The sequence below is a fragment of the Chiloscyllium punctatum genome, chromosome 32, assembly GCF_047496795.1.
Source record: "Chiloscyllium punctatum isolate Juve2018m chromosome 32, sChiPun1.3, whole genome shotgun sequence".
NCBI classification, from domain to species: Eukaryota; Metazoa; Chordata; class Chondrichthyes; order Orectolobiformes; family Hemiscylliidae; genus Chiloscyllium; species Chiloscyllium punctatum.
This window is the reverse complement of record NC_092770.1, coordinates 2670878-2697462: the sequence shown is the minus strand read 5'-3', so window position 1 is coordinate 2697462 and position 26585 is coordinate 2670878.

The window sequence follows — 26585 nt, the reverse complement described above, 5'->3', positions numbered from 1 at the left end:
AAAGTAATTAGGAAGGCAAATTGAATTCTGTCCTTCATTGCTAAAGGGATTGAGTTTAAAAGCAGGGACATTACATTGCAGCTGTACAGGGTGCTGGTGAGGGCACACCTGGAGTATTGCATGCAGTTCTGGTCTCCTTACTTGAGAAAGGATGTACTGGCACTAGAAGGAATATGGAGGAGGTTCACTAGGTTGATTCCGGAGTTGAGGTTATTGGCTTATGAGGAGAGACTGAGTAGAATGGGATTATATTCATTGGAATTTAGAAGAATGAGGGGAGGATCTAATAAAACATATAAAATTATGAAGGGAAAGACAAGATAGAAGTAGAGAGATGTTTCCACTGGAAGGTGAAACTAGGACAAGAGGGCATAGCCTCATAATTAGGGGGAGCAGATTTAGGATTGAATTGAGAAGGAACTTCTTCACCTCAAGGGTTGTGAATCTGTGGAATTCCCTTCCAGTGAAGTAGTTGGGACTTCCAAAGTAAATGCTATTAAAGCTTAAGATAGATAACCTTTGAACAGTAAAGGAATGAAGGGCTGTGGTGAGGCTATGTGTAAGTGGAGCTGAGGCCACGAAAAGATCAGCCATGATCTTACTCAATGGTGGAGCAGGCTCGAAGGGCCAGATAGACCCTCTCCTGCTCCTGGCTCTTATGTTCTTAGAGCAGAAATAACGTGATTTCCAAGCCAAAAATGTATAAGAATCCAATCATTTGAATTCTTAATGAACTCCAATGATCAGGGTAACTGCCCTTTAAAAAAATGCATGTCATTTTATTTTTGTTCCACTGGTAGTGCAAGGGGAGGTCTTAGAGTCATGGAGTCATAGAGATGTACAGCATGGAAACAGACCCTTCGGTCCAACCCGTCCACGCCAACCAGCTATCCCAACCCAATTTAGTCCCACCTGCCAGCGCCCTGCCCATATCCCTCCAAACCCTTCCTATTCATATACCCATCCAAATGCCTCAGCAAGAGGCCCAGCAATCACTTCTCTAGCTTCCCACAGAATTCTCAGGTACACCTAATCAGGTCCTGGGGATTTATCCACCTTTAATCGTTTCAAGACATCCAGCACTTCCTCCTCTGTAATCTGGACATTTTGCAAGATGTCACCATCTATTTCCCTACAGTCTATATCTTCCATATCCTTTTCCACAGTAAATACTGATGCAAAATATTCATTTAGTATCTCCCCCATTTTCTGTGGCTCCACACAAAGGCCGCGTTACTGATCTATGAGGGGCCCTATTCTCTCCCTAGTTACCCCTTTGTTCTTAATATATTTGTAAAACCTCTTTGGATTCTCCTTAATTCCATTTGCCAAAGCTATCTCATGTCCCCTTTTTGCCCTCCTGATTTCCCTCTTAAGTATACTCCTACTTTCTTTATACTCTTCTAAGGATTCACTTGTTCTATCATGTCTGTAACTGTCATATGCTTCCTTCTTTTTCTTAACCAAACCCTCAATTTCTTTAGTCTTCCAGCATTCCCTGTAGTTACCAGCCTTCCCTTTCACCCTGACAGGAATATACTTTCTCTGGATTCTTGTTATCTCATTTCTGAAGGCTTCCCATTTTCCAGCTGTTCCTTTACCTGCGAACATCTGCCTCCAATCAGCTTTTGAAAGTTCTTGCCTAATTCCGTCAAAATTGGCCTTTCTCCAATTTAGAACTTCAACTTTTATATCTAGCGTTAATCAGTTTAGCTCAGTTGACTAGATCATTGGTTTACAGAGTAGCATGATGCCAACAGCATGAGTTCAATTCCCATCACTGGTTTGGGGTTACTGTGAAGAGCTCTCATTCTCCACATCTTGTGGGCAGCACAGTGGCACAGTGGTTAGCACTGCTGCCTCACAGTGCCAGAGACCCGGGTTCAATTCCCGCCTCAGGCGACTCTCTGTGTGGAGTTTGCACATTCTCCCTGTGTCTGCGTGGGTTTCCTCCAGGTGCTCCGGTTTCCTCCCACAATCCAAAAATGTGCAGGTTAGGTGAATTGACCATGCTAAATTGCCCGTAGTGTTAGGTGAAGGGGTAAATGTAGGAGAAAGGGTCTGGGTGGGTTACGCTTCGGCGGGTTGGTGTGGACTTGTTGGGCCAAAGGGCCTGTTTCCACACTGTAAGTAATCTAATCTAATCTGGTCTATCCTTTTCCATCACGATTTTAAAATGAATAGAATTATGGTCACTGGCCCCAAAGTGCTCCCCCACTGACACCTCAGTCACCTGCCCTGCCTCATTTCCCAAGAGTAGGTCAAAATGCACCTTCTCTAGTAGGTACATCCACATACTGAATCAGAAAATTGTCTTGTACACACTTAAGAAATTCTTCTCCACCTAAACGTTCAACACTATGGCAGTCCAAGTTGATGTTTGGAAAGTTTAAATCCCCTACCATAACTACCCTATTATTCTTACAGATAGCTGAGATCTCCTTACAAGTTTGTTTCTCAATTTCCCTCTAACTATTGGGGGGTCTACAATACAATCCCAATAAAGCGATCATCCCTTTCTTATTTCTCAGTTCCACCCAAATAACTTCCCTGGATGTATTTCCAGGAATATCCTCCCTCAGCACAGCTGTAATGCTATCCCTTATCAAAAATGCCACTCCCCTTCTCTTTTGCCTCCCTTTCTATCCTTCCTGTAGCATTTGTATCCTGGAATATTCAGCTGCCAGTCCTGCCCATCCCTGAGCCATGTTTCCGTAATTGCTATGATATCCCAGTCCCATATTCCTAACCATGCCCTGATTTCATCTGCCTTCCCTGTTAGGCCCCTTGCATTAAATAAATGCAGTTTAATTTATTAGTCCTACCTTGTCCCTGCCTGCCCTGACTGTTTGACTCACTTCTGTTCTCAGCTGGACCCGTCTCAGATCAATCTCTTTCCTCACTATCTCCCTGGGTCCCACCCACCCCCACCTTACTAGTTTAAACCCTCCCAAGCAGTTCTAGCAAATCTCCCTGCCAGTATAGTAGTCCCCTTCCAATTTAGGTGCAATCCGTCCTTCTTGTACAGGTCACTTATACCCCAAAAGAGATTCCAATGATCAAAAAATGCGAATCCTTCTCCCATACACCAGCTCCTCAGCCATGCATTCATCTGCTCTATCCTCCTATTCCTGCCCTCACTAGCTCATAGCACTGGGAGTAACCCAGATATTACTACCCTTGAGGACCTCATTTTAAAAATTCTACCTAACTCTCTGTAATCTCCCTTCAGAGTCTCAACCTTTTTCCTTCCAATGTCGTTGGTTCCAATGTGGAGCTGTGCTTTCTTTTTGCCTGAAAAATCATAGAACTCTAACTACATCGATGGGGCTCAATCCTGTTTAATAGCAGCCTCAAGCAAAATGATAACTATCCAGAATGGGATTGCTCAACCTGACATATTTTTAGGGCCTGAACAATTCAGACTAACTTCATGATCTCTGTTTCAATCACTAACTTTGATATTGCAGAACACCGTTCAAACAATCCGCTGAAAATAAGTTTGCTCTCCTCTCACTCTTAATCGCTTACATTTATTCTTAACTTTGTGTTATTTGATCTAGATTGCTCAACAATCCCACTTTATTTCTTCATGCCTCTACCAAAGTATCCTTTAATGATTTTTTAATGATTCGAGCAACAGAACAGCCCCAATTATTTCAAAGTGCTGCTGGATAGTAAGTTATTTTCAGAGGTAGAAATGTTTGTAAAACCTTGGGCGGCACGGTGGCACGGTGGTTAGCACTGCTGCCTCACAGTGCCAGAGACCCGGGTTCAATTCCCGCCTCAGGCGACTGACTGTGTGGAGTTTGCACGTTCTCCCCGTGTCTGCGTGGGTTTCCTCCGGGTGCTCCGGTTTCCTCCCACAGTCCAAAGATGTGCAGGTCAGGTGAATTGGCCATGCTAAATTGCCCGTAGTGTTAGGTATGGGGTAGATGTAGGGGTATGGGTGGGTTGCGCTTCGGCGGGGCGGTGTGGACTTGTTGGGCCGAAGGGCCTGTTTCCACACTGTACGTAATCTAATCTAATCACACTGGAAGCTCATTCCAAATTTTTCTCCCTTGTGGTATCTCATTTCACATCAGAGCAATAAATGTTGATAAACAGACAATTCACGTTCATGTTGTGGAATAACGAGTTATATACAGCATTTTTAATGAGAATAGGTACAAAGAGATTTCTTGTGTGTATCTGAATAGTAGAAGTTTTCCAGCAAAGATGGCTAATGGAGGAAACCACCAAATGCCTATTAAAAAAGAATGGCTATAATCCTGTGTGAAATTACAGCTACATGTCAATGGACTCACCACTTACATAACAAACATACCACTTACATAATCAGTTTGATTGAAGCTACCTTGTTTAACAATTGGATTTGAAAATTGCCTGTGAGTAGTGTCTGGGAATGCACAGGCACTGGACATGGATTCAGATCCCACTTCTGGATTCACTGAAATGAATAAACCTGGAACTAGAAGCCAACCTAATAGTGACCATGAAACTTATATTATAAAAACCATTCTTGTTCACTAATATTGTTTCGGGATGAAAATCTATTGGCCTATCCATTGCCCCAGATGTAACAACTTAATTGTATCTATCAGCAATGAAACTTAAAAATATGGAACTGCTTGGACAACCCAGCTTTGACCAAGACACCATTAGCAATGGCAATTCATTCACTATCGCTGTGTCAAAGTCCTGGAACCTTCTTCTTAACAGCACTGTGAGTGTACCCATCAGCCATTGACTGCAGCAATTCAAGAATACAGCTCGCCACTACTTTGTCAAATTAGGTTTGGACAATAAATGCTGGCCTGGCCAATGACACCGACATCCCACAAATAAAACAAGCTGCATGAAATATAATGTCTGAATGAAATTTAATATGATCCTAAAGGCTCTGGTGTCATCCATTTTGTCCTACTGCCCAAAAAATATTTCCAGGCAAGAGGCCTTCAGTGTCCAGCATAACATAAGGGATTGATCTATATCATGGCTTATGTCTGTACTGAAAGGTAGCTTTTCTTTTATGGGGGTGATTTTTTTTCCAAGGATATTTATTGATAAGGGAAGTTTAAATAAACAATTCTGAAGAAGAGTCATACTGGACTTGAAAGTTTAACTCTCTCTGTCTCCACAGATGCTGCCAGTCCTACTGAATTCCTTCAACATTCACTGCATTTATTTATGGTTTAAATAAGATACATTTGAACAAAGCCTTGTAAATATACTATAGAGCTGATTTTTTACAGCTGAACGTGACTCACAACATGGTACAATGATCTTCAGCAGCATTACTGTCACAAGTTGGTGTAAGTACATCATCTTCCTTTAACTATAATTTATAATTCTTATGTAAGCTTATAAAGTCAAAGAGATAGTAGAAGTTGAACTTTGTTACACCTGTCTAACTAGAGAAATGAATCCAACTTCTATCACTTCTATTATCAGGATAAATACTCTGGAACTCTCAGTGTATAATTCATAAGCAACTGGGGATTTTTACTACAAATATACAGAAAGCTCTGTGCTCAAATTCTGAATTCAAGTTTTAATCTTTCAATTGTATCTCTATGTTTGAACTTTACTGATGTTTGTAGGATGGAAAAGTAAAATAATTGTCTTACGAGGCCAACAAAAACAGTTATCTGGAGAAATGTAAGCTTATTCATCATTTTATGTTCACTTAACCAAACATTTTGTCATGATCGTGCTGTATGACTCTATGACTCTATGAACAATATGAAGAAAAGCTGCATCCTGACCTTAAAATGTGTCAGCTTGGAAAAATGTAGGAAGAATTAACATTCTCACACTTGATGGTCTTTCTACCAAACTTTGCTTTCATATTTAATATGAGGTGGTACTGTATTCAGTGACTTTTGTACTATTTGTTTTAAGAGCACCAATTCTCCAGCTGGATAAGCATGTTCCCTGTCCTATCATGATACACCTCACTATTGGACAGATACTCAAAAAATTATTAAATGCAGTCTGCTCTTTATTCCTATTCACTATTAAAGGGAAGTGAGTCAGTTCTAGTGCACCAAAGAGAGATGATTTGGAGATGCCAGTGTTGGACTGGAGTGTACAAAATTAAAAATCACATGACACCAGGTTCTAGTCCAATAGATTTAATTGGAAGCGCTAGTTTTTGGAGCGCTCCAAATGCTAGTGCTTCCAATTAAACCTGTTGGACTATAACCCGGTGTTGTGTGATTTTTAACCAAACAGAGAGATCTCCCAAAGGTGTCAAATATCTACAGGCTGGCAGGGAAGATTTTACATCCCCAGGAGGGATGACAGAGGCACCAGAAGGAGTGTGTGTTCTGAAAAATCTGAAACTAAAGTCAACCCTCCAAGCATATGTCTATTTCAGTTTAACTGGCTTTGGATGAATAATCCAGTCTTCAGCAGTTGGTCAGTAATTATAATATTCCAGTGAGGCTTTATGCTCCAGATTTTCTTATTTTTTCAGATCGAATGCCTAAGAAACCTTTCTCAATTGCTTCGGGAAGGTTGTGGTATAGTGGTATTGTCACTGGGCTAGCAATCTAACACTCTGGGGACCAAGGCTTGCATCACACATTGAGTGCTGGTGGAATTTAAATTCACTTAATTAATAGTTCCGAGATTGAAGGTTAGCTTCAGTAATAATGACCCAAAAAACTTTCATCGGTTTTGCTAAAAGCCCACTTGGTTTGCTGATGCGCTTTTGGGGAAGCAAAGCTGCCCCATATGTGACACCAAACTCATTGTAAGCACTTCAAACTGCCCTTTCAAAAAGTCTAGCAAAGCACACAATTCAAGGGCAGTCAGAGATGGACACAAGTGTTAGTCTCGACAGCAACGCTAACATTCTTGGAGGAAGAAAGTAACAGTATCCCACTTATGATCTGAGTCCACCCATGTTCACTGTTCCCACCTCCAACAGCCACCTCTAATCTTTTCATTTGCCAGGAACAATCTCCAGTGCTGCTTGGTTGTTGCTGTGCAGCATAGAATTTTGACGCAATAGCCCACATCTTTAACCTGGCTAACTGACAAAATGAAATAGAAAAGTTCAAATGTGGCCCTGCTGTTAAATACAGCAGGATCTCTATTTCTAAATGTTCTAACTGCAGTCAAGTTCTCTGTTCTTTCCTGCCAGCCTGTAGCTATTTGAGGCCTTTGGGAGATCTCTCTCTTTGTTGCACTTGGAACTGACTCACTTCCCTTGAAGAGTGAATAGGAATAAGGAGAAGACTGCATTTGATGATTTTTGTTTGAGTATCGGTCCAATAGTGAGGTGTATCATGATAGGAGAGGGAACACTCCTGCTCAGGTCTTTTACTTTTTAGTCAAATGTTAGATGTCACACTGAGAGAGCAAAATTAGTGATAGGTTTGACACCAAGATACAGCAGATCAGAAATCAACACCAAGTTAAAGAATGAGATTTCAGGAGGGAATTTGAGGCATGTTTTAATGTGGGCTTGAAAGTAGGATGGAGGTGTGGAGAAGTTCACAGGAAGGAATCCAGAGCTACAGACCTGATACACCTCCCCCCCCCCCCCCCCACCCCCATAGGCGAGCAAGGAGAATTGGGATAATAATGAGAATACAGTTGGAACAGATGCAAAATACAAGGAGGTTATGGAGATAGGGAAGGGTCAAGCCTTGATGATATTTAACCATGAGGCTAGAATTCTCACTTTGAGGCTTTGGGAAACAAATGTAACTCAGTCAGCTCTGGGTGACTGGGACTTGATGTGCAACGAACAGCCATGTTGACCTTAGTGGAGGTGAAGGAGACAAGACTGGCCAGGAAGAAAATGCAATGATCGGGTCGAATAAAGGTTGGCTTTTTCTTAAATCCCTTTTTCTCTTCATGCTTTCCAAAAAGGGCAAAGGAGAAGTTGAACTCCCCCTGATGAAAGGAAAAAATTCTCACCCATTTTCCATCTTATTAGTGCTAGTGTTTGGGCCTTTCAGCCTCTTGCTGGACTTCATATGGGAATTCAGACAGAAATCAGTGTCTTGTGATATTGATAGTGTCCCAATTATGTTTTAACCAAAGATTAGTAATGAGATCAAATTTGTTCACAATTTATATTAAAATTTAGAATTTGGAATCAAAGACACATCTCCTAAATTGGCGGATGACCCCAAATTGGTAGTGATTGTTAAAACTGTGAGGGACTGCAACAAGATACAAGAAGACTCAAAGAAAATTGTAGAGTTGACAAATGAGTGTTAATGCAGTTAACTGTGGAGGACCACATTTGTTAAGAAAAATAAGGAGGTCCCAAATGACTTGGAAACAATGAATCTTAATGGGATATAATGGTGAGGAAATCTGGAACTATGAATGTACAAATTATCATGAGGTGTAACTGAAATAACTCCACTGAGGCTGGTATCCTGTCAATAAGTTGCTATTAACTAAACGTAGAGAATCCTTGACTACGATCCAGCCCCCTCAGAGCCAGCTCTCAGAGTGAACAGAACCTCTAACACTCCTGTTTCTACCTGTCAGCCGGGGCTCCCCGATTGGCCCAGATTAAAAGCCCCAATCAGGGAACTCTTATTCTATGAAGTCCACCTGGCTGACCTTGTTACAATCACTATAATAACACCGGTTGAGTCCATTAAAAAATTAATCTATATCCTCAACTCTTTTGCTAGTGAAATAGAATTGAGAGTAGAGAAATAATGCTAAACCTTTAATAAACCTTGGTTAGACCACACTTGGATTGCTGTGGACTGTTCCGTTTGTCATTTTATAAAAAAGGGAGAGTCACTGGAGAGAGTACAAAAACACTTAAAAGGAAAATACAGAGCTCTATGATTATATGTTTCAGGAAGGGATAAACATTGTGTCTCTTTTCTCTTGTAAAGTGTGGCGGGTAATTAGAGATCTATAATGTTATGAATTTTGATCATGTTGGCAGAGAGAATGCTTCCCCTTGTAAGGAAGAGCAAAATTAGAAATCATCAAATAAATATTCATAAACATCTCAAGTCAGGAATTCAGAAGAATCTCTTTACTCACAGATTGCTGAGAATGTGGAACTTGCTCACATATCAATTGAGGCATATTGTATATATGTAATTAAAGAAAGTTAGATAAGCATATAGGAAAGAAGGGAATACAGAGTTACTGTAGAAAGATGCCTGAATGGATAAGAATAGGCATGGAACCTGTGGGCTGAATGGCATCTTTCTGTGCTGCGTATTGTATATACTTCCACGTAACCAAGAACTGAAATAGGAAAAGCCTGGCATTCCCACCAACCTGAAACAAGATTGGCAGCTGGTTTACAGAGAGAAGAGGTCCTCTTCTTTATGCAGGACATGACAGTTGAGCATGATTTGCTTTCACTCCTGTTCAATGGATGCTGGAGTACTTGATCTGTCCAATTTGTAGATCAGATAGGTGATTTGTTGGGGCATTAGTGCACTTTCTCCAATGACTTGACTTCAACTCTACATGCTCATGAAGATATCTCCCAGTATATTTGGTGCCTTGCCGAATGCATCCTCTCCATTTTAGTCAGTCAGAGCTGGGGGTCCAATGAGTTGGGGGAATGTTTGACCCTACCATGGGTCCTTTGAGGGCATCCCTAAAGTGTTTCTGTTGCTCCACTAGGAACCTCCTGCCATGACCAAGTTTGGAGTGGAATAATTGTTTCAGGAATCTGATGTTAGATATATGGATGACATGTCACTACTGTAACCTATGTGTGGTAGCTGTACAGCACTGTGGGAGTATCTACAGCACATGAACTGCAGTGATTCAGGACAGCACCATCTCAAGGGGAATGAGGAATTGGCAATAACTGCTAGTCTGGCCAGCTACACCCACATCACATGAGTGAATAAAATTGCTTTTTAAATATGTCCCTGCCAGTGAAGTTTGTTTCTGAGTGGATACCACCTCAATGCTGGGTACATTAACATGGTAGACAATGCTGCTGCTGGTCCTTTTTCCTTGCACTGAATTTGGAGGATCATGTGAAGGTAGTGCTAATGGTCATTTTCCAGTGCTTTGAAGTGCCTGCTGTGAATTGTCCAAGTCTCCAAAGCATGGAGTCCCTTCTAAGAAAAGTGCAAAATGTTCCTTTTGCTCGTTATACCCACATGAAAAGAGCTGTATGGAAAGCTATGTCCCTGTCATGGACTCTACCCTTTCCTAAAACAAAACCTTCTTTATACAACATCCTTGCTACTCAGTCCCTTGCTTGTATGTCTTTGTTTAATCCTGATTGTTGGCCTAATTGCCACCTAAAATTCCTCACTGCTGGCCCACTGTTTCCCATCCTTTTCATGCAGACAGTTGACAGGACACTTTAGATTAGGAATTAAAATACTGGGATTTAAAAAAATATTTTTGATGCTGGTGCATTTTGCACTTGGGTCTGTGCCCTGACCATCCAAAATGCATCCAGGATTAAAATCCAGGTCTGTACAAGTGAAAAATGGGTCAGTCCCTTCCAGTTTTCATCACTAAATCTATCTTTAAAGTTTAACTTCGTCTATGGACCTTGTACAAATGAAAATGTAGAATGTGTTCCAGTTGAGGAACAAAAGATAAGGCCTTTTTTTGTTTTACTTTTGATATATTTTGTATGAAAACTTAATTATGTTTGAGGAAATTGGTTGCATTTTCTTTTTGTTGTCAAACATAAACTACCAGCTTTATCTTAAAATGTCAGGCATCACTATTAGTAGCCAGAATCAATGGCAAAAGACCAACAAAGCACTTTGTAATCAGAGAAGCAACACGCAGATAAAAAAGAACTCTGGGTAATTGCTTAAACAGCTGAGAAATAGAATTGTAACAGTGCCAAAGTTGGCTGTTTAATTATTACAATATGCTGTTTAACAGTGCTCTCAGATTCAAATCCATCAGTGCTCTCTATATTAGTATTAACACAACTGAAAAATGTTTTTGAGATGCAGTTTTATAAAGGCTGTAACTCAGGAATTGGTCAATTGCAAAGCGAGGCTTCCCATCATTCTTGAGCCAAGCTTGCAAAAATAAATTTTCCTGGCTCGAATTCAGGAAAGAACAGCTATGGCTGCAGGATGGAAAGTTAAACGGACTTGCCTGGATACGATAAAATACAAACAGTGCTTTGATATATGTTAAAGTCTTAACAGGGCTGACAGGCTTAGTCACCTCTTTTACAGCAGGTTGATGTCTTATTTTGGTTGAAAAGTTTTGTATTTTATCTTTGAGATGGTAACAAATCTTGCATGCAACTTTTTTGTCATTATAATTTAAGACTAGCTGATAGAGTTGTAGATAATTTATTCAATACAGCACTGCTTCCTTTGCAGCAACTTTAAAAAGACACAATGGAGAAGAGCCAAAATTGTTGTATTTCAAGTAACAGTCATCGTATAGGAATCTCTTTGAATGCATGAGGCACCAGTTGTGCCTCGCTAACCCTTGTTTAAAATCTTTCTTCCACCATCCTTTCTAGGTCCCTCAAACTGCAGACAATCTTTAACTGGTCGCAGGAGTTGGCAATATGTTGTTTGATTTTTTTTCAATAGGCTACTATTCTCCAAACACTGAGTAGAAGTGCATAGGAATTGCCCAGAGTGACTTGTGTATGATTATTCTTGCCATGTGCAGCAAGGTCTGAGTATGGCTTGGCTAAGGTTAGGAATGTGTGTGGGCTACACGCCACAGTTTACCTATTCGTGATGCATCATACTGGAGCTACAGCCTAAGATTTCAGTTAACTTAAATTTTTGGTGGTTTGCGTTGTATCAGTACATTTGCTCTTGGAGCGTTTCATTCATTTTGACTTCTCCGAAACTACCATTCCTTTCACCCCACCAGCCTTCACATGCAAAGAATAATCCTCCGTCATTTTTGCCAACTCCAACACGACGCCACCACTAAACACATCTTCCCTTCCTTCTCCCTGTCTGCATTCCGCAGAGATTGTTCCCTCCGGGACAACCTAGTCCACTTCTCCATCACACCTAACACCTCTCCCATCACACATGGCACCTTCCCATCACACCTCACACCTCTCCCATCACACACGGCACCTTCCCATCACACCTAACACCTCTCCCATCACACACGGCATCTTCCCATCACACCTAACACCTCTCCCATCACACACGGCACCTTCCCATCACACCTAACACCTCTCCCATCACACACGGCACCTTCCCATCACACCTAACACCTCTCCCATCACACACAGCACCTTCCCATCACACCTAACACCTCTCCCGTCACACACAGCACCTTCCCATGCAATCATAGAAGGTACAACACCTACCCCTTTACCTCTTCCATGCTCACCATCCAAGGCCCCAGACACTCATTTCAGATTAAGCAGCATTTCATTTGTACCTCTTTCAATTTGGTCTATTGCATTCGTTGCTCCGAATGTGGTCTCCTCTATATCAGAGAGACAAAATTCCGACTGGGTGATCATTTTGCTGAGCACCTTCGGTCTGTACGCAATCAGGTTCCGGACCTTCCTGTGTCTTGCCACTTCAATACACAATCCTGCTCCCATACCCACATGTCTGTCCTGGGCCTACTGCAATGTTCCAGTGAAGCTCAATGCAAACTGGAGGAACAGCATCTCATCTTCCGATTAGGCACGTTACAGCCCGCCGGTCTCAATATTGAATTCAACAACTTCAGATAATCTTATTTGATTTATTTAATTTATTTTTTAAAATATATTTTTTTCACTGTTCTGTACCCCTTTTTTCTTGATTGTCTCTCTTTCTCTCGCTCCCCACTCTCTCATCACCTTTTTCTCTCCTCTTCCCCCTTTGTTACCCTTCTCCCTTGTATTCCATTTTGCCTCTGCTTCATTCTTCCCCCCCCATCCCCCACATATTTTGTCACACAGCACTGGCTTCATCCTTGGTCATTCACAGCTCCTAATCTCCCTATAATCTCTCTATGCACTGTCATTATTATCTCTTTATTGCTACCTTTGCTTCTGGAGCCATGACTCACCTTCTCTCAGCCTCGTATAAATACCTCCCTATTTCTCCCCTTTTTTTAGCTTTGACAAAGGGTCAGTTAGACTTGAAACGTCAGCTCTTTTCTCTCCTTACAGATGCTGCCAGACCTGCTGAGATTTTCCAGCATTTTCTCTTTTGGTTTCAGATTCCAGCATCCGCAGTAATTTGTTTTTATTCCTTCCTAGGGGTCTTTTAGAGTCCTAAATAAAGGTTTCAGAGAGACACACCAGAGTGTCTTCAGTCTGGATCACCAACTATCTCAACAGGGACTGTTTGAGCATACGGTCAGGGAAAATGCCAGGCACTTTCTCCTGAAGCTGTTTGGTTGCTGTGACCTCAGCAAGCTTCTCAGAGACCATTGGGCATGCTATTTTCTTGATACCACTGGGTCAATTCCAGGAGTAGGTTAACCTCATCCACTGGCAGATTAGCGATGAGTTCCATGTTTACTGGGTGATGACACAAGGTTGCACTCCAAATGCACCCAGTAAAGTTGAAAGGGATGTACCCTTCTTTTTAATAGCACATTGGCACTTACTGCATTCTCTGGCAGAAGAACCTTGTTCCCATCAGTATATTCCCTTCTACCCCTCAGTATTGAAACAAGTTTTCTTGCCTCACCCTGAGAAAATATGACGACCTTTCCTCTGGATATAAAATCCTGCTAATTCTCAGGGATTTTTTTAACCTCATCTGCATTCTTAGGAGTGCCTTTACATGGATTCACAGCTGTAATCAGAGCAACTGCTTGACCTGCTATGTTATTTGACTGCTTCCCATTCTTTGTTGGGGTGGATTAGCTTCAGTATATCCCACTGGTTTCACCCACAGCCTTTACCAGTTGGCCTGGACATGCTCTACCATTCAAGAGTTAGAATACATGGGTTTATTGGCCTCTACTCTAATCTCAAAATCACTCTTTCTGTCCTGAAGAGGGTTCCCATCATTTCTCTCTCTCTCCCATGGGTTCTGGTTTTTATTTGTCTCCTCATCTCTGGCCATTCCATTTGGTTGGTGGTGACTCAGGAAGGCCTTCTTCAGAAATGGTGGTTTGAAATCAGCTCATTATCATCAAACAGCGGGGCCTGCCTTTGTTCCAATGGGTGCATTCTTATTGGGAAGATTTCAGAGTTTTGTACACCTCAAGGAGAATAATTTCACTGAGTTTTATGTGTCCATACCCACTAGTCACAATTAAGCATTTTAAGACTATCAAATTCCAGGAATGTCTTATCAGGTTGTTCCCTGAGAAATGACAGTATGCTTCCAGCACTCACTGGTACACATTTAAGATGGCTCCTTTGACTGCCTCATAATCTGTGGCTCTTTCTTCAGGCAAGAGAGAGAAAACTTTCTCTGAATGTTTATTCAGTGCAGGGAGCCATGATGCATGTTGTCACCACATATGTTGTTTGTCCTCACATTCTTGACTTTTTAAGAAAGTAAGATTTCACTGCACCAAGTTGTTGCATCATTTTTGACTTAGTTCAGCCTGGTGTAGAAAATGTACAACTTGAAATTCATGTTGGCGCAGCCACATTAGCATCTACTCCCAGCATCCTAACTGATGCTTGTAAGTCACAATGTGTTCTGTCATGTTGTTCCTAGCCGTGTTTATCAAAAAGGAGGTGAAATTTATCAGAAATTATTGTTGCAATCCTTCAACATTTCCTTAAATTACAGTCCCTATCCTTACCTTATTCCATTGTTTCTTTTGGAAGAAATTGCCCTGAAATGAGTTGTATAAAAGACTTTAATGTTTTTACAGTCCCAGAATTTGAAGAAGGCTTTCTCCCTTATGTCTTAAAATTTAGGAATTAATTGGGCCAACTGGATTACCTCTGTCCTGAGACCTGAGCCGGTGAAGTCATCACAGAACACAATTGGACTCTTGCCCTTCAGTTCAAGCTATTTAGTTCAAACTCCATTTCTTCCCTTTTTTTTGAAATTCTCTCTTTGCTCCTTGCTCTTTCTTCTCCTTCCCAATTCTGTCTTTCTTCTCTCTCTCTCTCCCTTTCCTCTTTCTCTCTCTATTTCTTTCCACATTTTCTCAAAATCCTAATTTCCACTGCTTGAATTTTAAACTTTCTACTGCTGTGCTCTCTGTTTGGTTGTTCTCAGTTTCTGCCCATTGACCACCCCTTTTAAATTTTGGATTTCCTGGTTTTCAGGTGAGATTATAATCTCAAGTGTTGTGCTAAATCTTTTAACTCTTTGATGGACAGACCTTTTAAATTCTCAGAAATAATTCTACCAGATTGAATTTGGATATCTCTACACTGTTGAAATGCAAACTCAAGAATTATATCAAAACCTTCTGGAAGAAATGTTTCTCCTTTTGGTACTGTAATGAGTTAGAATTGCATGTGATTCTTTTATTCTCTCACGTATGCTTTTTGTTAACCTCTTGACTTTATCAGCTTTAATTATAGACAGTAAAGCTGACTGTACTATTTTGGCACTGCTTCTTGGAAACAGTTGAAATGGTTGCATCAAGGATGCAATACAAACTGTTGGTGGCTTTAGTGTCAAGAATATCTGATAACCACGTTTTGAAGATTTTCTTGTGATTGCAAGACAATTAGATAATTACTCCAAACGTCTGAAATCAGTAGTATCATCTAGTCTTGCAGACATGAAGAGGGCTTGGAGACTAACACAGATAAACTTTAGTGTCATATACTTTCTCTTAGATTCAGCAAATCTTCTTCTGAGTGCAATGCAGTCTTCCTTTTCACTGGAACTTAGCTTCTGAAGTGGGTGAAGTTGTTTAAAATACAAGAGTAAAGCATGCATTTCTGCTCAGAAGTGAAAGTGTTGTCTTTTAATGACATACTCTTGTTCCACATAGTATTCAACAAAAGGAAGACTGCATTGCCTCAGAAGAACATTTGCTGAATCTAAGAAAAGTATATAACACAAAAGTTCATCTATGTTAGTCTCCAAGCCCTCTTCATGCCTGCAAGACTAGATGATACTACTGATTTCAGACATTTGGAGGAATTATTTAATTGTCTTGCAACCACAAGAAAATCTTTAAAATGTGGTTATCAGATATTCTTGACACTAAAGCCATCAACAGTTTGTACTGCATCCTTGATGCAACCATTTCAACTATGTCCAAGAAGTAGTGCCAAAATAGACTACTCGGAGGATTCCTTTGGTTTTGAATGGTGTTTTACCTGTTGTTTTCTGTCAGAATATTGTAGTTTCATTCTCTTCAACTAAGGGGTATTTTCAGATAATACAGCAACACTTGCCTTAGTGTCAGGATTGAAATTAGTTGGATGACCATTAACCCGTGTGATCTGTTTCACACCTAGTTCAGATGAATAAGCTATTTGAAATAACTGCGCAGAGGTTAGGTCCTGTCACCAAGTGACCTTTTATTTACTGGTACACAGGACACTGGCTGTGGCCAGCCAGCCTAGAGTTAGTCCTCAACTGAGGAGATTCTAATCTCCTGATTATATATTTTTTTTTCTTTTATGATGGTGGCTGCTTGTGCTCAGTGAAAGAAAATAAACTAAAATCACAAAAACAAAGAAGAAAAAGGAAGGGAACTGTTCCCCCGCAGTACACTGGCTGGGGCTAGCCAGCTTGGAGTCAGTCCTCACCTGAGGAGGTTCTAATCCTGTGGTTATATTTTCTTTTCTTTCTTTATTTTCCTTCATGCAGCTGAATACAGCCCAGTGAAAGAAAACAAACCACGAAACACAAAAATAAAGAAGAAAATGAAGGCAATGTCTCCCACAATCAAGGGAACTTTTCCCCCACAGAACACTGGTTGTGGGTAGCCAGCTTGGAGTCAGTCCTCAAGTGAGGAGATTCTAATCTCCTGGTTATGTTGATGAGCTGAGGCTTTCCAGATTGGCCCAGGTTAACAACTCTTATCAAGAATCTCATAGTTAGCGAGTTCAACTTGATTCCAATCTGTACACTATTACATCTAGGAAAGATCAATTCACATATTCTAAACATGGTGTATCCTCAAATAATGATATGTATTCTAATGAAATAATGTCTTGATATTCTACATTTTCTTCCAAAAATCTTATAGTGTTAATCTCTTTGTGCAACTAAGTGTTTTTGGTTCTTTTGTTCAACAGTGTTTTTTGACTTTTGGACATTCTCTGGAAATATCCAGGTTTGTAATGAAGATTGCATCAGTGGGATAGAGCTGGACATTGCTTCTGTTTGTGTGGTTTATTAACTGCACATCTGAAATAGTGAATCATTGCACCAAACAATTCAAATATGTTTTCATTGACCAAGTGGTGCTTTGGTGTTTATGTACTTCAGAATTTTGAGGAAATGTGATGAGCTAGGCTCATTTTCTATGCCCATCATCGTCTTGAGCTGTGTTCTGATTTAGGTTTCTATGATTATCTGGATAGGCATTTCAATGTGAGGTCCTGTTTTGATTGTAACATTCCTGAAAGAGATGGATCAGAAATTCTGACAACAATTCTGTCTCAAATTAGTTCTGATTGTAAATCACAACAATTATAAACTTCTGACAATGTGTAATGATCATTGATAAACTGTCAACAGGTTCTCCTCAAAGCTGTATCCTTCCATTAAATCTAACTCTTTCCAATATTTGATTAGAATTTAATGTAAAGTAATTATCAAACGTAATTTTCAAATACTCTTGCAATAATGTCAAAGGTATCTATCTCTAACAACAAAAACAAAAATTGCTGGAAAAGCTTAGCAGGTCTGGCAGCATCTGAGGAAGGGTCACTTGACCTGGAATATTAACTCTGATTTCTCTTTACAGATGCTGCCAGGTCTGCTGAGCTTTTCAGCAATTGCTGCTTTTGTTTCTGATTTACAATATCTCCATTTCTCTTAGGTATCTGTCTGCTCTCTTACATTCTGTTGTTTTGAAATGTGATCAGCTATTGAATACGTAAAATTAGGAAATGTGATCATTTGTTCTTATCTCACTTTCTTCTGTAATCCTGAAACAGTTTGGTAACAAATGAATTATCTCATCCATATAGGGCGGCACGGTGGCACAGTGGTTAGCACTGCTGCCTCACAGCGCCTGAGACCCGGGTTCAATTCCCGCCTCAGGCGACTGACTGTGTGGAGTTTGCATGTTCTCCCCGTGTCTGCGTGGGTTTCCTCCGGGTGCTCCGGTTTCCTCCCACAGTCCAAAGATGTGCAGGCCAGGTGAATTGGCCATGCTAAATTGCCCATAGTGTTAGGTAAGGGGTAAATGTAGATGTAGGGGTATGGTTGGATTACGCTTCGGCGGGGCGGTGTGGACTTGTTGGGCCGAAGGGCCTGTTTCCACACTGTAAGTAATCTAATCTAATCTATAGGCAAGTTTGTTTCCCTGTCTGAAGTATCTGTGAACTTTCTTAGCAGTGTCATTTCTTTCTCCATGTCATTGCATTTAATAGATATTATTTCCCTAAGTTGAAATATTTACTTGAAAGACATTGCAAGAATTTTCTAATTGTTCATTGGTGTAGCTGATTTTGTGGTTCAGTGTTTTAAATTGTACGATCATTCTTTGCATCAAAATTTTGTCTTCTTCAGCAATTTTGAAGATAATATAATTCATTATTTAATTACTGAATAATGTAGATGAATGGCTAATAAGATTTTATATTTAAGATGCTTTTTTGTTTCAATTAAGATTAACCCCTCTCCGAGATTTTTGCTGAGATTTTCTTTAATTCCTGTTAATTATATTGAATCACTTCTGTAAGTTTCAGAATTATCCTTCTAATTGTGCTGAAGAAAATCAAATGTTTAAAGATTGTTAAGTGCTTTTGAGTGAGAAAATGTTAGTTTTATTTTTTCCCAAAATGGAGCAAAATACTGTTAAGTCGCACTATTTTCCCTGTCTTCTTAGTGATTTGCGCTTCCTTTTTAACAATACGGATGACTCATGTTTATTTAATCTTCCACTCAGCAATGTTCACACCAGTTTTGATCAAAGTGACATTGTGTTGTTAGGAAAATTTTCAGTAGTAAAATAGAAAGTTGATTCCCCATAAACATTAAAGTTTTAATAGACTCTTTCTCTGACTTCAATTTTTCTCATATAAGCTGGTTGTTTTAACATTTCAATTAGTGAGTGTTCTTTTCCCAAAAATTTTTTTTCAGCTTTTCTGAATCATTTTAAATTATTTGAACATTGCTCCTTTACTAAATATAGTGATTTATGCATTTTTTTTAGTTTCTCAACCATACATGTTTGGAATTATACCCTTCATCTCAGGGATTGAACTTCATTTAGGTGATTTACATTGTCTACTGTATCCTCTATTTGTGACTCCAATTGATCCACTTGTACCTTAGGTGAGACTTGTATGACCCACACAGAAGTTTTTGTTAAAATCGCTATTTTTGACTATTTCTAGCCGTTATAAGCTTTTGGAGGCTGGCTTAGTACAGTTGTCAGTGCTGCTACTCTGTTAACTGTTCATTGCTGTATTCAGAAGAACTGGCTGACTGCATTTCCTTTTAAAGATACACTCACAACTTTCATTTTGGATTGTCTTTTCCTCTTCCTTTTCAGATGGCTGTTGCTTGTGTGAAAGTGAAGATTTCTTCAGCATATAACTATTACTGGAATATTTTATGAGACAGTAGTGCCCACCTATTTTTATCATAGTATATATGACAAAGTTCATCCCTTTGCATGTTTGTGGTTATGTTCACAGGAACCATCTCAGGTGCCTTGGGTAGATTTAATAATACTGATCTTTCTTATTAGTGTGTGTTAAGTTACTGATATCATGTGGGGAAGGATACACACCAATGAAGCTTGCAACAGAAAGTAGGCTCAATCTTCACAAATAGAATAGTTACCACATAGTACTTAATAGCTATTTACATTACTGTCCCTTTTAAAACCATCAGGCTCAACATAAGTGTAAGTACAAATTACCATTAACCCTAAAGAAGTGTCACTGGATCAGAAACATTGACACTGCTTTCTCTACTCATATGCAGCTGAATTGATGAGTTTCTCCAGCCATTGCTGTTTTTCTTACTGTTAACGATGTTGATATCAGCACTTGCAATTAGTACTGAAACACAGCTTAGGTCTTGAAACTGAACTGATTAGCTCTAATCCATTATACCGAGGTGTGATGTCCTTTAATGTTTTCAGGTACTAACTGCCTTATAAAACACTACATTGTTCTGCTAATTTGGGGTACAAGGTACTTCTTGAATGGACTGAGGGAATACATCAGCTGATACCATATTGGATTCTTCTGCATGCATTTCTTCCCTGAGAAATAGTACTAAACAACTAAATTTCTTTGGTCGACAACAAAGCATTGCATTACCTAACCAGTACATGTCTTTCACTCTAAAACCAACTCCACTTCATTGTCTAATGAATGAGCCATCTACTTTCTGACTCAAAAATTCATACACTGTGGATCCAAAGTTTCAATCTAATGTCAGATGTATTACTAAAGTGTGACAATTTGATATTTAATCATCTGACATTTTTAACATGTGTCACTCAGTCATATGACATGTTTGCAGAATATTTGCTCGCTTTCTCATTAAATATTGCTGGATTTCCATTAGTGGAGTGCTTCAGACTCTAGGAGTCCTATGATAATGTGAGATAATGATTTCATAATATTCAATAGATTTTAAAAATTAATTCAGAATTTGGACAGAAATATAGACATTTATTATGTGCAACAAAATTGAAATGACCAAAGGATAAAACCTATTCCAAACGGCCCATCCAGACAGTAACTTTATGTCGGATACAAAGAACTTCATTGTTACAACTGGCTGGTTTACCATTACATCCATATGCCATTATGTAAACTTTTTAAAAGTATAAAATGTGAAATAAAGGTGCTTTTTTTGTATGAGACTCTCGCACCTTAAACAATGCTCAGCAAATGAACTTACATTAGTTTATGGCGAAGCAGTGCATTTTAATTTTAATGTTATTTCTAGTTACTGGAAACACATGAAGGTAAGTGCTTGTTTCCTCTTTTTTTTATTTTAGAGTAAACACAGCAGAAAACACATATTTCTTGGTGGACATTTAAAACTCCAAATTATGCCCTGGCACATATCACAAGTATGTTTGCAAGGCACGGTGACCAGTTTGGAGCACAGGCTTCTTGGCAGACATAGATTGCCAGATCAGATAGCGTTAAAAAAGGCCCCTACTCACATTTTGACAGTCAGAATAATAACTTCGCTCACCAGCTGTAAACTTGCAGGTTGCAACAGTTGAAGTATATGTCTGGAATTTCCTTGGGATTGGGTCCAGTACCACATTTCTGGCAAAGTTATAACAGTGAAGCTGGACAACCTACCAGGCATTTGGTGGCTACTTTTGAAATGGGAAGGAGGGAGTGACAGGGAGAAGACCAAAACCAATATCTTTGGAGCTTGTTTGCCAAAAAAGCAGGCATGAACCTGAGGTTTCGGAATATAAAAACAAGAGTGCACTATTTAGTCTCTTAAGACTTCTGCAAATTAATGAAATAATGTTCCTGTAATCCATTTAGAGTCATAGAGTCATAGAGATGTATAGCATGGAAACAGATCCTTCAGTCCAACCCGTCCATGCCGATCAGATATCCCAACCCAATCTAGTCCCACCTGCCAGCACCCGGCCCATATCCCTCCAAACCCTTCCTATTCATATACCCATCCAAATGCCTCTTAAATGTTGCAATTGTACCAGCCTCCACCACTTCCTCTGGCAGCTCATTCCATACATGTACCATCCTCTACGTGAAAAAGTTGCCCCTTAGGCCTCTTGTATATATTTCTCCTCTCACCCTAAACCTATGTCCTCTAGTTCTAGAGTCCCCCACCCCAGAGAAAAGACTTTGTCTATTTATCCTATCCATGCCCCTCATAATTTTGTAAACCTCGATAAGGTCACCCCTCAGCCTCTGATGCTCCAGGGAAAACAGCCCCCGCCTGTACAATCTCTCCCTGTAGCTCAGATCCTCCAACCCTGGCAACCCTGGAGGAACACTGTCTTGTTTTTACTGTATCAGTTGTATATGGCAGAAATGACAAATAAAAGCTACTACTACTGCTACCTCAACATTTGAGTATTAGGCTGGCATTGCACACACATTGCCCTGGTGGTTAGCCAATGAACAAGCATTAGTCATTTGATTGGTAATCCCAGGCTTGAGATGACAACAAGTCCAGCGTCAGCTGATGCCATAGCTGTCATTGTATTTTAAAAGCTGTCTGCAATATATTTGCTGCTGTCTGAAAAGAGGATTCCTTCCTGCTCTGACAGACTTGGTTACTGTTGTTCCTGCTTCTTTGGGTTGCTTGGCAAATGCTGCCTTGAATTTCTGCAATGACAGACTTTAGCCATGCCGCTGCATCCTTCAGCAGACACACAAAGCAACCAAGAAGCTGACCATGAAGGTTATACCAAAGATGGCAGAATGAAGACCAGGCAGCTTCTGTGGGGCAGTAACGTTTTCCTGCAGGTCCTACTGCAGGTTGCAAGGACAAGTCAAAATCTCCACTTTCCCAGTGTTGGGAGGAGGATGGGCCCTGACTAATCAAGCAACCCTGGACAGAGGTTACAGAGGTCACCCCTAGATCCTTGGTTGAGTATCAAACATATATAATTGACCTCATTCAGTCTGCCAAGATGAGTAAACCATCCCTCTCTTCCCTTTGTGCCAGGAATGTGTTAATGCAAAAGGTTTCATCTGGTACTCCAGGAATAATTACCCAGCTGGTGGCAACAGGGTCAGGCTGGCTGCCTCCCAGGATGGCTATGCAATTGCAGTTGGGTATGCCAATGCTCGAGGATGGCTTTGTGACTTTGGGTATTTTGGCAGAAAGGTGGCATAGTGCCAATCAGTACGACTAACAATTGGCTGCAAGGAACTTCTTAGGAAGCATAGTTGAGATGAGAAAGTGGGAAGCCCAAGCTCTTAAATGTTTATGTTCCCTCATAAACATTAGTTTAAGTTGAAGCAGAGGGATCTTGAGACTCACAGGAACCCTCAGAGAGCACCGTGTCACAGTCTTTGGAGAAGAAAGCTATACATTTGCAAGTCACGTGCTAAGTTAATTCTCGCAAAAATCCATTGTCACAATCTGACCAGTGAGGAGACTTGCACAGTAATATCTGTGCAAGCACTCTTTCCAGAATAAGGCAGAGCGTGAGTCACATAGGAGCTACTGGAGGTGCCACATACCTCATTCAGAACTCCCCAGCTTGAGGCAGCACTGCAGATTTGAAATGTATTTCCTGCTCTGAATTACATTGTTGCAGTGTGAATCCTATTGATGACCCCAAACGAGAGGCTGGACAATCCCCTCTCTGTAGCGGGAAGTGTTTGGTGACGGCAAGAAGCTATGCCCTTGGTGTAATTTCCATAGAGTGGAACCAGGTTGACCTCATTAACTAAGAGATCACTGATTGGGATTGTTAACCTGGGCCAATCAGGAAAGCCCTGGGTGGCTAATATAAACAGGAGATTCAGAGTCTCTTCAGTTTAGGGGACTGACTCTGTGCTGGCTGGTGCTACAGTCAGTATGTTACTGTTGGTGTGGGGGAAACCTGATTCCTGAACTGGCTGAATCATTTAGCCAGTTTGTTAACTGGCATTCCTTTTCGTGAGGGCTGATTTCTAAACTCCTGATGCTCACAATGTGTTTCAGGTGAAACTCAGTTCTCATTAGGGGATTGTTGTTTCCCTGGCTGGTTACAGCCTGTGTTACTCGTTTCTCTTTTTTCTTTTGAGAAAACAAAAATGTTCATTTTGTGGTAGGGCTTAGCCCTTGGACTCTAGTTTTCTTTGTTTTTTGTGTAAGTGTCTTCACTGTTTTTGGTGGTTGGACTGAGCCCTTGTGGAAGAAATACATTTCACTAGAGAAGCTGTTCCTGTGGGGAGGCCTAGCCCTGGGACTGGGCCTCTGAAGATTGAACACCTGTGTGTGCGTGCTGGGAGGTGAGCAATTGCTGTATCCTGGAGTTTGGTTGAAGACCTTGCCTTCAGGAATGGACCAAACCCCTGTGAGTTAACCGCACCTGTACTATGTTCCTGTGAGTGGGCCTGGTTTTCCAAGGCTGGGCCAGGACTCCACAGAGACTGAACACCTGTGCTGTGGGGTGTGTATTTGCTGCCTTCGGGAGTCGACTCTGCCCTTGGTTGTGGATCTTTTTTTCTAGCGGTGGACTCTGCAGTTTGGAGTGGACTCCATTTTGGACAATGCACCTTGTGAAATGGAGTGGACTCCATTCCTGGGAATGGACTTTATATTTGAAGACTCTATATTTGGACTGTGGACCAGAAAGGACTCTGTTTTTATGTAATTAACTGTTTTGTGTTGTTTGGGTCTATCAGCTGCACTGTCTTGCGTGTCTCTGGGTCTGGCAGGTCTTACTGTGAGCTGGGAGGCTCATGGGTTGTCCTGAAAGCTGTCACCCTGAGATCCGGAGGGTGGGTAGGCCATCCTGTGAACCTGAAGGTTGGTAGGCTGTCCCGAAGGCCTGAGGGTGGGTAGGCCACTCTGATGCCAGTCACCCTGAGAGCCAGATGGTGGGTAGGCCGTTCTGAGCGCTGTCGTCCCGAGAAGGGGTAGTCGGGACGGGCTGTCCTAGAGGTGGTCGAAAGGTGTGTCAGACCAGCCGAGAGCCAGAAGGCGCGTAGGGGCAGACTGAGATCCGGAAGGCTTGTGGGCTACCCTGCACGCTGTCGTCCCAGGGAAGGGGACGGGCTGTCCTAGAGGTGGCCGGAAGGTGTGCCAGGATAGCCCACTGGCCGGACGGCGCATCGGGGTGGGTGAGAGCCCAATGGTACGTAGGGGCAGACAGAGAGCCAGAAGGCAGGTAGCCGTCCTCAGCGCTGTCACCCCGGGCAGGTACCGGGGCGGGCTGCCCCAGAGGTGGTCGAAAGGTGCTGAGGGTGGTTAGTGAAGCCGGAAGGTGGGTAGGCCGTCCTGACCGCTGTCACCCCGGGCGGGTACCGGGGAGGGCTGCCCTAGAGGCGGTCGAAAGGTGTCAGGGCAGACCGAGAACTGGAAGGGGCATGGGGTGGTCCGAGAGCCGGAAGGTACATAGGGCGGGCTGTCTTAGAGTGGCCGGAAGGTGGGAGGGACGGGGACTTGCTGGGTCTGTATTGTACACTGTTTATGTAACTGGGTTGGCTTTTATGTACAAATGTCATTGTCGCTGACCTTTATATGTGGAACTGGGATTTGGGGTTTGTCCTCCTCTCCCTATAAACTGTTTGAATGGTAGGGTTTGGTGCCTAGCTTTGCTGCTCCTCTCCCTTGTAAAATTGCTGTTGTAAACAGCTGTAAATGTAACTGTTTTTTGTAAACTGTGTTTTGTAATTTGGTTAATAAAATAAAAAAAAATATAAACAGGAGATTCAGAGTCTCTTCAGTTTAGGGGACTGACTCTGTGCTGGCTGGTGCTACAGTCAGTATGTTACTGTTGGTGCGGGGGAAACCTGATTCCTGAACTGGCTGAATCATTTAGCCAGTTTGTTAACTGGCATTCCTTTTAGTGAGGACTGATTTTTTTAAAACTCCTGATGCCCACAATGTGTTTCAGGTGTAACTCAGTTCTCATTAGGGGATTGTTGTTTCCCTGGCTGGTTACAGCCTGTTACTCTTTTCTCTCCTTTTGAGAAAAGGACAATGTTAATTTTGTGGTAGGGCTTAGCCCTTGGACTTTAGTTTCTTTTGTTTTTTGTATGTGTCTTCACTGTTTTTGGTGTGTGGACTGAACCCTTGTGGAAGACATACATTTGACCAGAGGAGCTGCTCCTGTGGCGAGGCCTAGCCCTGGGACTGGGCCTCTGAAGATTGAACACCTGTGTGTCTGCTGGGAGGTGAGCACTTGCTGTATCCTGGAGTTTGGGAGAAGACCTTTCCTTCATGAGTGGACCGAACCCTTGTGAGTTAACAGCACCTGTACTATGTTCCTGAGTGGGCCTGGTTTTCCAAGGCTGGGCCAAGACTCCATGGAGACTGAACACCTGTGTGCTGTGCATTTGCTGCCTTCAGAAGTGGACTCTGCAGTTTAGAGTGGGCTCTATTTTGGACAATGCACCTCATACTAGAGTGGATTCCATTTCTGGAATGGACTCTATATTTTGAAGACTCTATTTGGACTGTGTACCAGAAAGGACTCTGTAATTAACTGTATTATGACATTTGTTGGGTCGATCACTTGCACTGTCTTGCGTATCCCTGGGTCTGGCAGGCCTTACTGTGAGCTGGGAGGCTCATGGGTCACCCTGAAAGCTGTCACCCCGAGAGCCAGAGTGTGGGTAGACCATCCTGTGAACCTGAAGGTTAGTAGGCTGTCCCGAAAGCCGGGGGGTGGGTAGGCCACCCTGATGCTGGTCGCCCCGAGAGCCAAATGGTGGGTAGGCCATTCTGAATGCTGTCGTCCCAATAAGGGGTAAGCGGGACGGGCTGTCCTAGAGGTGGTCGAAAGGTGTCAGAGCAGCCGAGAGCCAGAAGGCGCATAGGGGCAGGCTGAAATCCGGAAGGCTTGTGGGCTACCCTGCACGCTGTCGTCCCAGGGAAGGGGACGGGCTGTCCTAGAGGTGGCCGGAAGGTATGCCAGGA